Below are 11,049 nucleotides of genomic sequence, written 5' to 3' on the forward strand. Positions count from 1 at the left end.
GCTGTGCAGAGGAAGAACAACAAGAAGAAGAAATATCTCGAAATATGTCCGTCAGGCCAGTTCCTTTGAGATGAATCTGCAAATATCTCGGAAACGAAGCGAGCTATGGCAAAATGTTTAGAGACGTTTTTTATAGAGAATTATGTTTCCTACAATTTATGTTCTATGATATTTTTTGATCAGAAGCGTAGTTTTCGAGATACATCGAGATATTTAAAAGTTCCGAAGCCGCACCAACATAATAGAGATACAGAAACACCGTGGCCCCTTTCTTTGAGATAACTCTGCACTAGTGCGAGCAGCAAATGCCACTTCCAGCTTAGCTGTGCAGAAGAAGAACAACAAGAAGAAGAAATATCTCGAAATATGTCCGTCAGGCCCCTTCCCTTGAGATAATTCTGCAAATATCTCGGAAACGAAGCGAGCTATGGCAAAATGTTAAGAGACCTTTTTTGTAGAAAATTAGGATTCCTACTTTTTTTGTTCTATGATATTTTTTGATCAGATGCGTAGTTCTCGAGATATATCAAGATATTTAAAAGTTCCGAAGCCGCACCAACATAATAGAGATACAGAAACACCGTGGCCCCTTTCTTTGAGATAACTCTGCACTATTGCGAGCTGCAAATGCCACTTCCAGCTTAGCTGTGCAGAAGAAGAACATCAAGAAGAAGAAATATCTCGAAATATGTCCGTCAGGCCAGTTCCTTTGAGCTGAATCGGCAAATATCTCGGAAACGAAGCGAGCTATGGCAAAATGTTAAGAGACGTTTTTTGTAGAGAATTATGTTTCCTACAATTTATGTTCTATGATATTTTTTGATCAGAAGCGTAATTTTCGAGATATATCGAGATATTTAAAAGTTCCGAAGCCGCACCAACATAATAGAGATACAGAAACACCGTGGCCCCTTTCTTTGAGATAACTCTGCACTATTGCGAGCTGCAAATGCCACTTCCAGCTTAGCTGTGCAGAGGAAGAACAACAAGAAGAAGAAATATCTCGAAATATGTCCGTCAGGCCAGTTCCTTTGAGCTGAATCGGCAAATATCTCGGAAACGAAGCGAGCTATGGCAAAATGTTAAGAGACGTTTTTTGTAGAGAATTATGTTTCCTACAATTTATGTTCTATGATATTTTTTGATCAGAAGCGTAGTTTTCGAGATATATCGAGATATTTAAAAGTTCCGAAGCCGCACCAACATAATAGGGATACAGAAACACCGTGGCCCCCTTCTTTGAGATAACTCTGCACTAGTGCGAGCCGCAAATGCCACTTCCAGCTTAGCTGTGCAGAAGAAGAACAACAAGAAGAAGAAATATCTCGAAATATGTCCGTCAGGCCCCTTCCCTTGAGATATATCTGCAAATATCTCGGAAACGAAGCGAGCTATGGCAAAACGTTAAGAGACCGTTTTTGTAGAGAATTAAGTTTCCTACTTTTTATGTTCTATGATATTTTTTGATCAGACGCGTAGTTCTCGAGATATATCAAGATATTTAAAAGTTCCGAAGCCGCACCAACATAATAGAGATACAGAAACACCGTGGCCCCTTTCTTTGAGATAACTCTGCACTATTGCGAGCTGCAAATGCCACTTCCAGCTTAGCTGTGCAGAAGAAGAACAACAAGAAGAAGAAATATCTCGAAATATGTCCGTCAGGCCCCTTCCCTTGAGATAAATCTGCAAATATCTCGGAAACGAAGAGAGCTATGGCAAAATGTTAAGAGACCTTTTTTGTAGAGAATTAAGTTTCCTACTTTTCATGTTCTATGATATTTTTTGATCAGATGCGTAGTTCTCGAGATATATCAAGATATTTAAAAGTTCCGAAGCCGCACCAACATAATAGAGATACAGAAACACCGTGGCCACTTTCTTTGAGATAACTCTGCACTATTGCGAGCTGTAAATGCCACTTCCAGCTTAGCTGTGCAGAAGAAGAACAACAAGAAGAAGAAATATCTCGAAATATGTCCGTCAGGCCCCTTCCCTTGAGATATATCTGCAAATATCTCGGAAACGAAGCGAGCTATGGCAAAATGTTAAGAGACCTTTTGTGTAGAGAATTATGTTTCCTACAATTTATGTTGTATGATATTTTTTGATCAGAAGCGTAGTTTTCGAGATACATCGAGATATTTAAAAGTTCCGAAGCCGCACCAACATAATAGAGATACAGAAACACCGTGGCCCCTTTCTTTGAGATAACTCTGCACTAGTGCGAGCCGCAAATGCCACTTCCAGCTTAGCTGTGCAGAAGAAGAACAACAAGAAGAAGAAATATCTCGAAATATGTCCGTCAGGCCCCTTCCCTTGAGATAAATCTGCAAATATCTCGGAAACGAAGAGAGCTATGGCAAAATGTTAAGAGACCTTTTTTGTAGAGAATTAAGTTTCCTACTTTTTATGTTCTATGATATTTTTTGATCAGATGCGTAGTTCTCGAGATATATCAAGATATTTAAAAGTTCCGAAGCCGCACCAACATAATAGAGATACAGAAACACCGTGGCCCCTTTCTTTGAGATAACTCTGCACTATTGCGAGCTGTAAATGCCACTTCCAGCTTAGCTGTGCAGAAGAAGAACAACAAGAAGAAGAAATATCTCGAAATATGTCCGTCAGGCCCCTTCCCTTGAGATAAATCTGCAAATATCTCGGAAACGAAGAGAGCTATGGCAAAATGTTAAGAGACCTTTTTTGTAGAGAATTAAGTTTCCTACTTTTCATGTTCTATGATATTTTTTGATCAGATGCGTAGTTCTCGAGATATATCAAGATATTTAAAAGTTCCGAAGCCGCACCAACATAATAGAGATACAGAAACACCGTGGCCACTTTCTTTGAGATAACTCTGCACTATTGCGAGCTGTAAATGCCACTTCCAGCTTAGCTGTGCAGAAGAAGAACAACAAGAAGAAGAAATATCTCGAAATATGTCCGTCAGGCCCCTTCCCTTGAGATATATCTGCAAATATCTCGGAAACGAAGCGAGCTATGGCAAAATGTTAAGAGACCTTTTGTGTAGAGAATTATGTTTCCTACAATTTATGTTGTATGATATTTTTTGATCAGAAGCGTAGTTTTCGAGATACATCGAGATATTTAAAAGTTCCGAAGCCGCACCAACATAATAGAGATACAGAAACACCGTGGCCCCTTTCTTTGAGATAACTCTGCACTAGTGCGAGCCGCAAATGCCACTTCCAGCTTAGCTGTGCAGAAGAAGAACAACAAGAAGAAGAAATATCTCGAAATATGTCCGTCAGGCCCCTTCCCTTGAGATAAATCTGCAAATATCTCGGAAACGAAGAGAGCTATGGCAAAATGTTAAGAGACCTTTTTTGTAGAGAATTAAGTTTCCTACTTTTTATGTTCTATGATATTTTTTGATCAGATGCGTAGTTCTCGAGATATATCAAGATATTTAAAAGTTCCGAAGCCGCACCAACATAATAGAGATACAGAAACACCGTGGCCCCTTTCTTTGAGATAACTCTGCACTATTGCGAGCTGTAAATGCCACTTCCAGCTTAGCTGTGCAGAAGAAGAACAACAAGAAGAAGAAATATCTCGAAATATGTCCGTCAGGCCCCTTCCCTTGAGATATATCTGCAAATATCTCGGAAACGAAGCGAGCTATGGCAAAATGTTGAGAGACCTTTTTTGTAGAGAATTATGTTTCCTACAATTTATGTTCTATGATATTTTTTGATCAGACGCGTAGTTCTCGAGATATATCGAGATATTTAAAAGTTCCGAAGCCGCACCAACATAATAGAGATACAGAAACACCGTGGCCCCTTTCTTTGAGATAACTCTGCACTAGTGCGAGCCGCAAATGCCACTTCCAGCTTAGCTGTGCAGAAGAAGAACAACAAGAAGAAGAAATATCTCGAAATATGTCCGTCAGGCCCCTTCCCTTGAGATAAATCTGCAAATATCTCGGAAACCAAGCGAGCTATGGCAAAATGTTAAGAGACCTTTTTTGTAGAGAATTAAGTTTCCTACTTTTTATGTTCTATGATATTTTTTGATCAGATGCGTAGTTCTCGAGATATATCAAGATATTTAAAAGTTCCGAAGCCGCACCAACATAATAGAGATACAGAAACAGCGTGGCCCCTTTCTTTGAGATAACTCTGCACTATTGCGAGCTGTAAATGCCACTTCCAGCTTAGCTGTGCAGAAGAAGAACAACAAGAAGAAGAAATATCTCGAAATATGTCCGTCAGGCCCCTTCCCTTGAGATAAATCTGCAAATATCTCGGAAACGAAGCGAGCTATGGCAAAATGTTTAGACACCTTTTTTGTAGAGAATTAAGTTTCCTACTTTTTATGGTCTATGATATTTTTTGATCAGATGCGTAGTTTTCGAGATATATCGAGATATTTAAAAGTTCCGAAGCCGCACCAACATAATAGGGATACAGAAACACCGTGGCCCCTTTCTTTGAGATAACTCTGCACTAGTGCGAGCCGCAAATGCCACTTCCAGCTTAGCTGTGCAGAAGAAGAACAACAAGAAGAAGAAATATCTCGAAATATTTCCGTTAGGCTCCTTCCCTTGAGATAAATCTGCAAATATCTCGGAAACGAAGCGACCTATGGCAAAATGTTCAGAGACCTTTTTTGTAGAGAATTAAGTTTCCTACTTTTTATGTTCTATGATATTTTTTGATCAGATGCGTAGTTCTCGAGATATATCAAGATATTTAAAAGTTCCGAAGCCGCACCAACATAATAGAGATACAGAAACACCGTGGCCCCTTTCTTTGAGATAACTCTGCACTATTGCGAGCTGTAAATGCCACTTCCAGCTTAGCTGTGCAGAAGAAGAACAACAAGAAGAAGAAATATCTCGAAATATGTCCGTCAGGCCCCTTCCCTTGAGATATATCTGCAAATATCTCGGAAACGAAGCGAGCTATGGCAAAATGTTAACAGACCTTTTTTGTAGAGAATTATGTTTTCTACAATTTATGTTCTATGATATTTTTTGATCAGAAGCGTAGTTTTCGAGATATATCGAGATATTTAAAAGTTCCGAAGCCGCACCAACATAATAGAGATACAGAAACACCGTGGCCCCTTTCTTTGAGATAACTCTGCACTAGTGCGAGCCGCAAATGCCACTTCCAGCTTAGCTGTGCAGAAGAAGAACAACAAGAAGAAGAAATATCTCGAAATATGTCCGTCAGGCCCCTTCCCTTGAGATATATCTGCAAATATCTCGGAAACGAAGCGAGCTATGGCAAAATGTTAAGAGACCTTATTTGTAGAGAATTAAGTTTTCTACAATTTATGTTCTATGATATTTTTTGATCAGAAGCGTAGTTTTCGAGATATATCGAGATATTTAAAAGTTCCGAAGCCGCACCAACATAATAGAGATACAGAAACACCGTGGCCCCTTTCTTTGAGATAACTCTGCACTAGTGCGAGCCGCAAATGCCACTTCCAGCTTAGCTGTGCAGAAGAAGAACAACAAGAAGAAGAAATATCTCGAAATATGTCCGTCAGGCCCCTTCCCTTGAGATACATCTGCAAATATCTCGGAAACGAAGCGAGCTATGGCAAAATGTTTAGAGACCTTTTTTGTAGAGAATTAAGTTTCCTACTTTTTATGTTCTATGATATTTTTTGATCAGATGCGTAGTTTTCGAGATATATCGAGATATTTAAAAGTTCCGAAGCCGCACCAACATAATAGGGATACAGAAACACCGTGGCCCCTTTCTTTGAGATAACTCTGCACTAGTGCGAGCCGCAAATGCCACTTCCAGCTTAGCTGTGCAGAAGAAGAACAACAAGAAGAAGAAATATCTCGAAATATTTCCGTTAGGCTCCTTCCCTTGAGATAAATCTGCAAATATCTCGGAAACGAAGCGACCTATGGCAAAATGTTCAGAGACCTTTTTTGTAGAGAATTAAGTTTCCTACTTTTTATGTTCTATGATATTTTTTGATCAGATGCGTAGTTCTCGAGATATATCAAGATATTTAAAAGTTCCGAAGCCGCACCAACATAATAGAGATACAGAAACACCGTGGCCCCTTTCTTTGAGATAACTCTGCACTATTGCGAGCTGTAAATGCCACTTCCAGCTTAGCTGTGCAGAAGAAGAACAACAAGAAGAAGAAATATCTCGAAATATGTCCGTCAGGCCCCTTCCCTTGAGATAAATCTGCAAATATCTCGGAAACGAAGAGAGCTATGGCAAAATATTAAGAGACCTTTTTTGTAGAGAATTAAGTTTCCTACTTTTCATGTTCTATGATATTTTTTGATCAGATGCGTAGTTCTCGAGATATATCAAGATATTTAAAAGATCCGAAGCCGCACCAACATAATAGAGATACAGAAACACCGTGGCCCCTTTCTTTGAGATAACTCTGCACTATTGCGAGCTGTAAATGCCACTTCCAGCTTAGCTGTGCAGAAGAAGAACAACAAGAAGAAGAAATATCTCGAAATATGTCCGTCAGGCCCCTTCCCTTGAGATAAATCTGCAAATATCTCGGAAACGAAGCGAGCTATGGCAAAATGTTAAGAGACCTTTTTTGTAGAGAATTAAGTTTCCTACTTTTTACGTTCTATGATATTTTTTGATCAGATGCGTAGTTCTCGAGATATATCAAGATATTTAAAAGTTCCGAAGCCGCACCAACATAATAGAGATACAGAAACGCCGTGGCCCCTTTCTTTGAGATAACTCTGCACTATTGCGAGCTGTAAATGCCACTTCCAGCTTAGCTGTGCAGAAGAAGAACAACAAGAAGAAGAAATATCTCGAAATATGTCCGTCAGGCCCCTTCCCTTGAGATATATCTGCAAATATCTCGGAAACGAAGCGAGCTATGGCAAAATGTTGAGAGACCTTTTTTGTAGAGAATTATGTTTCCTACAATTTATGTTCTATGATATTTTTTGATCAGAAGCGTAGTTTTCGAGATATATCGAGATATTTAAAAGTTCCGAAGCCGCACCAACATAATAGAGATACAGAAACACCGTGGCCCCTTTCGTTGAGATAACTCTGCACTAGTGCGAGCCGCAAATGCCACTTCCAGCTTAGCTGTGCAGAAGAAGAACAACAAGAAGAAGAAATATCTCGAAATATGTCCGTCAGGCCCCTTCCCTTGAGATAAATCTGCACATATCTCGGAAACGAAGCGAGCTATGGCAAAATGTTAAGAGACGTTTTTTGTAGAGAATTATGTTTCCTACTATTTATGTTCTATGATATTTTTTGATCCGAAGCGTAGTTTTCGAGATATATCGAGATATTTAAAAGTTCCGAAGCCGCACCAACATAATAGGGATACAGAAACACCGTGGCCCCTTTCTTTGAGATAACTCTGCACTAGTGCGAGCCGCAAATGCCACTTCCAGCTTAGCTGTGCAGAAGAAGAACAACAAGAAGAAGAAATATCTCGAAATATGTCCGTCAGGCCCCTTCCCTTGAGATAAATCTGCAAATATCTCGGAAACGAAGCGAGCTATGGCAAAATGTTAAGAGACCTTTTGTGTAGAGAATTAAGTTTCCTACTTTTTATGTTCTATGATATTTTTTGATCAGATGCGTAGTTCTCGAGATATATCAAGATATTTAAAAGTTCCGAAGCCGCACCAACATAATAGAGATACAGAAACACCGTGGCCCCTTTCTTTGAGATAACTCTGCACTATTGCGAGCTGTAAATGCCACTTCCAGCTTAGCTGTGCAGAAGAAGAACAACAAGAAGAAGAAATATCTCGAAATATGTCCGTCAGGCCCCTTCCCTTGAGATATATCTGCAAATATCTCGGAAACGAAGCGAGCTATGGCAAAATGTTGAGAGACCTTTTTTGTAGAGAATTATGTTTCCTACAATTTATGTTCTATGATATTTTTTGATCAGAAGCGTAGTTTTCGAGATATATCGAGATATTTAAAAGTTCCGAAGCCGCACCAACATGATAGAGATACAGAAACACCGTGGCCCCTTTCGTTGAGATAACTCTGCACTAGTGCGAGCCGCAAATGCCACTTCCAGCTTAGCTGTGCAGAAGAAGAACAACAAGAAGAAGAAATATCTCGAAATATGTCCGTCAGGCCCCTTCCCTTGAGATAAATCTGCACATATCTCGGAAACGAAGCGAGCTATGGCAAAATGTTAAGAGACGTTTTTTGTAGAGAATTATGTTTCCTACTATTTATGTTCTATGATATTTTTTGATCCGAAGCGTAGTTTTCGAGATATATCGAGATATTTAAAAGTTCCGAAGCCGCACCAACATAATAGGGATACAGAAACACCGTGGCCCCTTTCTTTGAGATAACTCTGCACTAGTGCGAGCCGCAAATGCCACTTCCAGCTTAGCTGTGCAGAAGAAGAACAACAAGAAGAAGAAATATCTCGAAATATGTCCGTCAGGCCCCTTCCCTTGAGATAAATCTGCAAATATCTCGGAAACGAAGCGAGCTATGGCAAAATGTTTAGAGACCTTTTGTGTAGAGAATTAAGTTTCCTACTTTTTATGTTCTATGATATTTTTTGATCAGATGCGTGGTTCTCGAGATATATCAAGATATTTAAAAGTTCCGAAGCCGCACCAACATAATAGAGATACAGAAACACCGTGGCCCCTTTCTTTGAGATAACTCTGCACTATTGCGAGCTGTAAATGCCACTTCCAGCTTAGCTGTGCAGAAGAAGAACAACAAGAAGAAGAAGTATCTCGAAATATGTCCGTCAGGCCCCTTCCCTTGAGATAAATCTGCAAATATCTCGGAAACGAAGCGAGCTATGGCAAAATATTAACAGACCTTTTTTGTAGAGAATTAAGTTTGCTACTTTTTATGTTCTATGATATTTTTTGATCAGATGCGTAGTTCTCGAGATATATCAAGATATTTAAAAGTTCCGAAGCCGCACCAACATAATAGAGATACAGAAACACCGTGGCCCCTTTCTTTGAGATAACTCTGCACTATTGCGAGCTGCAAATGCCACTTCCAGCTTAGCTGTGCAGAGGAAGAACAACAACAAGAAGAAGTATCTCGAAATATGTCCGTCAGGCCCGTTCGTTTGAGCTGAATCTGCAAATATCTCGGAAACGAAGCGAGCTATGGCAAAATGTTAAGAGACGTTTTTTGTAGAGAATTATCTTTCCTACAATTTATGTTCTATGATATTTTTTGATCAGAAGCGTAGTTTTCGAGATATATCGAGATATTTAAAAGTTCCGAAGCCGCAACAACATAATAGAGATACAGAAACACCGTGGCCCCTTTCTTTGAGATAACTCTGCACTAGTGCGAGCCGCAAATGCCACTTCCAGCTTAGCTGTGCAGAAGAAGAACAACAAGAAGAAGAAATATCTCGAAATTTGTCCGTCAGGCCCCTTCCCTTGAGATAAATCTGCAAATATCTCGGAAACGAAGCGAGCTATGGCAAAATGTTAAGAGACCTTTTTTGTAGAGAATTAAGTTTCCTACAATTTATGTTCTATGATATTTTTTGATCAGAAGCGTAGTTTTCGAGATATATCGAGATATTTAAAAGTTCCGAAGCCGCACCAACATAATAGAGATACAGAAACACCGTGGCCCCTTTCTTTGAGATAACTCTGCACTAGTGCGAGCCGCAAATGCCACTTCCAGCTTAGCTGTGCAGAAGAAGAACAACAAGAAGAAGAAATATCTCGAAATTTGTCCGTCAGGCCCCTTCCCTTGAGATAAATCTGCAAATATCTCGGAAACGAAGCGAGCTATGGCAAAATGTTAAGAGACCTTTTTTGTAGAGAATTAAGTTTCCTACTTTTTATGTTCTATGATATTTTTCGATCAGAGGCGTAGTTCTCGAGATATATCAAGATATTTAAAAGTTCCGAAGCCGCACCAACATAATAGAGATACAGAAACACCGTGGCCCCTTTCTTTGAGATAACTCTGCACGATTGCGAGCTGGAAATGCCACTTCCAGTTTAGCTGTGCAGAAGAAGAACAACAAGAAGAAGGAATATCTCGAAATATGTCCGTCAGGCCACTTCCCTTGAGATATATCTGCAAATATCTCGGAAACGAAGCGAGCTATGGCAAAATGTTAAGAGACCTTTTTTGTAGAGAATTATGTTTCCTACTTTTTATGTTCGATGATATTTTTTGATCAGATGCGTAGTTCTCGAGATATATCAAGATATTTAAAAGTTCCGAAGCTGCACCAACATAATAGAGGTACAGAAACACCGTGGCCTCTTTCTTTGAGATAACTCTGCACTATTGCGAGCTGCAAATGCCACTTCGAGCTTAGCTGTGCAGAAGAAGAACAACAAGAAGAAGAAATATCTCGAAATATGTCCGTCAGACCCCTTCCCTTGAGATGAATCTGCAAATATCTCGGAAACGAAGCGAGCTATGGCAAAATGTTAAGAGACCTTTTTTGTAGAGAATAATGTTTCCTACAATTTATGTTCTATGATATTTTTTGATCAGCAGCGTAGTTTTCGAGATATATCGAGATATTTAAAAGTTCCGAAGCCGCACCAACATAATAGAGATACAGAAACACCGTGGCCCCTTTCTTTGAGATAACTCTGCACTATTGCGACCTGCAAATGCCACTTCCAGCTCAGCTGTGCAGAAGAAGAACAACAAGAAGAAGAAATATCTCGAAATATGCCCGTCAGGCCCCTTCCCTTGAGATATATCTGCAAATATCTCGGAAACGAAGCGAGCTATGGCAAAATGTTAAGAGACCTTTTTTGTAGAGAATTATGCTTCCTACAATTTATGTTCTATGATATTTTTTGATCAGAAGCGTAGTTTTCGAGGTATATCGAGATATTTAAAAGTTCCGAAGCCGCACAAACATAATAGAGATACAGAAACACCGTGGCCCCTTTCTTTGAGATAACTCTGCACTATTGCGAGCTGCAAATGCCACTTCCAGCTTAGCTGTGCAGAAGAAGACAACAAGAAGAAGAAATATCTCGAAATATGTCCGTCAGGCCCCTTCCCTTGAGATAAATCTGCAAATATCTCGGAAACCAAGCGA

The sequence above is a fragment of the Osmia lignaria genome, unplaced genomic scaffold, assembly GCF_051020975.1.
Source record: "Osmia lignaria lignaria isolate PbOS001 unplaced genomic scaffold, iyOsmLign1 scaffold0005, whole genome shotgun sequence".
NCBI lineage: Eukaryota > Metazoa > Arthropoda > Insecta > Hymenoptera > Megachilidae > Osmia > Osmia lignaria.